The sequence below is a fragment of the Arachis hypogaea genome, chromosome 16 (assembly GCF_003086295.3).
Source record: "Arachis hypogaea cultivar Tifrunner chromosome 16, arahy.Tifrunner.gnm2.J5K5, whole genome shotgun sequence".
NCBI lineage: Eukaryota > Viridiplantae > Streptophyta > Magnoliopsida > Fabales > Fabaceae > Arachis > Arachis hypogaea.
This window is the reverse complement of record NC_092051.1, coordinates 149,240,654-149,244,323: the sequence shown is the minus strand read 5'-3', so window position 1 is coordinate 149,244,323 and position 3,670 is coordinate 149,240,654.

Here is a 3,670-nt window from a genome sequence, read left to right as displayed (position 1 = left end):
TAGGAAGATTTTTATCCTTTTTGAGGATTCCTACCATGGTTTTAAGGATAAGTATTTTAAGGTTCGTCCCGTCAAGGGTCGCCATCCCTTCTGGTTGTCGTTAGAGGGGGAGCGCCTTATCCAGACTTACTGGAGCTTTGGCGCGGGGTCGAATCCTTTTGTGAAAGTATCGTACAAGAGGTTGTCGGCTGTAGATAAGAATATAGCGAACGTTCTTCTCGCTATCTTTGAAAAGAATCCTGTGAATCCCCATCTTCTTATGGGTGAACGGGAGGCCGGCCGGAGCTATATTCGTGAGTTACCTTTTTTGTTTGTCTATGTTTCTTTGTCGTTGTTATTCTTCTTTCCAGTTTGACGACTAACGTTCTTGTTCTTTATTCGCAGTGGAAATGTCTGCCACCGTGACCGGTCTCGAGAACCTGATGAAGACCTTTTTTGAGGCTAGTGATGATGAGAATGCCGAAGAAAAGGGGGCCGGCAGGTCGGAGGGTCCGTCAGGGGAAAAGGAGGGCCATGCTTCCCCTGCCCAGGATGCCGAGACGTCGGGAAAGCAGGGCCTAGGGGGTCAAGTTTCCCCTGCCCGTGAGGAGGGACCTGCCGACGGGAAGGCGACCCTCTCCCCCCATCCAGATAGCGACGTGGAGCTTATCCACACTCCCAAAAAGCGAAAGATGTCTTCCAGCCCGGAGGGGGTCCTAACCGTAATGGAAAGGAATTTTGATGCCTCCAAGTTCATTGACTCCCAGTTGATACCCGGGACGGAAGAGCATTTTCATGCAACCGAGCTGTCCGGGCAGGCGAGGTGGATGTATCGCACCTTGCTTCGTGGGGCCGTGATAGCTCGGAAGGCTGAGTTTGAGCTATCTGGGATGGAGGCGCTTCGGAGGAAGCTTGAGTCTTCTGTTAAGGCGAATAATGACTTTAAGGCTCAAGTTGAGCTCCTCCATGGTCAGCTGTCCGAGATGGGGGGAAAGCTTAATGCTGCCGAGGAGAAGTCGTCGTTTATTGCGGAGAGGCTGAAGGCGTCTGATGAGACCGTGGCTCGGCTTCTTGAGCGTGAGATGACCTTAGAAAATCAACTGAACGCCGCTCAGGGTCGAGTTGTCGCTTTGGAAGAGGAGCGGGAGCAGGCCATCTCGGAGGCGAAGGCCGCTAAGGCAGAGGCCGTTGATCTTAAGAAGAAGCTTAAGGTGGCCAAGGAGCAAGGGAAGAATGCCATCTTGATGACCGAAGATGCCCTGAAGGCCCAGCTGAAGATTGCTGCTCCTGATTTCGAGATCTCGTCAATTGGTGTTTTCAAGACTATCCAGGACGAGAAGATTGTCGATATGCCGAGGAAGTGAAGTCTTGTAACTTAGGATATTTTGTAATGTATTTGTCGAACAACTTGTTGATGCTTTGTCGTTTTGTTTGCCTTGAACAATTTTACGTGTTCGTTGCGCATTTTGACGCTTTGTAAGTTATCATCGTTTCATTGCTATGATTTCTTGCTTGTTTCATTATTTTGTCGTGTTGTCATTTTCGTGTTACCGTTTATTCTGGGCGGGCTTATGTCTTGTGCCCGTCTTGCCGTTTTCGTATTTGGTAGCAGTTCGGACCGGTTCGGTCGCGTAGTCGTTGAATTGGTTGAGGCCTATGAGCCGTCTGGCTCCCGGGGTGATCAGTCCCGTGGTGCGTTTTAGATTTTGGTCACGAGGGACAGATATCAAGTAAGAGAGTTTAAACAAAAAAAATTTGAACAAGTAAAAATTACTCGACAGTTGGGTAAGTATTTGACAAGGTAAGTAAACAAGTTGAAATAACATGTGGACGGGGCGAATACTAACTCTCTGGCTAGGCTCTCTGGTCGTTGAGCCGGTGGGTCAGGAGTAGAACCTCTTTAGGTTGCTCGCGTTCCATGTTCTGGGTATTTCCTTGCCGTCTAGTTTTTCGAGTTTGTAAGCGCCCTTGCCGAGTACCTCCCTTACCCTGTAGGGGCCTTCCCAATTTACCGCCAGCTTGCCTTCTCCTGGGGTCGGGACGCCGATGTCGTTGCGTCGTAGGACGAGGTCCCCTTCTTCGAAGTCTTGTTTGAGGACTCGTGCGTTGTAACGCAGGGCTATTCTTTGTTTCAGTGCCGTTTCTGTTAGGTGAGCCATCTCCCTTGTTTCTTCGATCAGGTCTTTCTCAACCGCTTCGCTCATGCCCGCGAGGAGTAGTCGGGGGCTTGGTTCGCCGATTTCGACCGGTATTACCGCGTCGACCCCATAGGTTAGGCGAAAGGGGGTTTCCCCCGTGGCGCTTTGCTCGGTTGTCCGGTAAGACCATAAGACTGAGGGGAGTTCGTCGGCCCAGTTTCCCTTCTTACTGTCTAGGCGCTTCTTTAGCCCAAGAAGGATGACTTTGTTAGCGGCCTCTACCTGCCCGTTTGTTTGGGGGTGTTCTACTGAGGAGAACTTTTGCTTTATCCCCAGGCCAGAGAGGAATTCCATGAACTTTTTGTCGGTGAACTGGGTTCCATTGTCCGAGATAACGACCTCTGGGATGCCGAAACGGGTTATCACCTGCCTCCACATGAACTTCCGGCAGTTGGAGGACGATATGGTGGCTAGTGGTTCAGCCTCTACCCATTTGGTGTAGTAGTCAATAGCTACAATGAGGTATTTGACTTGTCCTGGGCCGACCGGGAAGGGTCCCAGGAGGTCGACTCCCCATTGTGAAAAAGGACGTGTGGTCGTTAGCGAGCTTAGCTCGGAGACTGGTGCTTTGTGAAAGTTGGCGTTTTGTTGACACTTTGTGCATTTTGTGACAAATTCCTTCGAGTCCTTCATCATTGTTGGCCAGTAGTATCCTGCTCGGACGAGCTTCCTTGCTAGGGCTTTGCCCCCGATGTGATGTCCGCAGCACCCTTCGTGGACTTCTCTAAGCACATAGTCCGTTTGGTCGGGGTGCAAACACTTCAATAGGGGCTGGCTGAGTCCCTTTTTGAATAGTTGTCCTTGTATGATTGCGTATCTGGCCGCCTCCCTTCTTAAAGCTTTGGCCGCCTTCTCATCTTCGGGTAACTTGCCGAGTTCCAAGAAGGTGGTAATGGGATCTAGCCATGAGGGGCTCGCCCCCGTCAGGTGGAGGGCGACCGTTGGTTCCTTCACCATGCCCTGGATGAGCGACCGGTTACCCGATCCTGGCTTTGTGCTCGCTAGCTTCGACAAAAGGTCTGCTCGTGTGTTCTTTTCTCTTGGAACGTGCTGGATAATGACCTCCTGGAACTGGCTCATCATTTGCTTAACCTTTTCCAAGTACTTTTGGAGGAGGGGGTCCCGGGCTTGGTAGCTTCCGTTTACCTGCGAGGTGACGACTTGGGAGTCGCTGCATACTTCGACCCTCGTCGCACCGACTTCCTGAGCCAGAACTAGACCGCCTAGGAGAGCCTCATATTCAGCTTGGTTGTTTGACACTGGGAACTCGAACTTGGTCGATTGCTCATAGATGACCCCTGCTGGGCTTTCCAAGATGACCCCTGCTCCTCCGGACGTTTGGTTGGAGGCTCCGTCCACATGAAGCCTCCACCGTGTGCCCGTTTCCTCGGGAGGATCGCCCGTTACTTCCACCAAGAAGTCGGCCATTGCCTGTGCCTTGATTGCATGTCGAGGTTCATACTGTAGGTCATATTGTGAGAGCTCGATGGCCC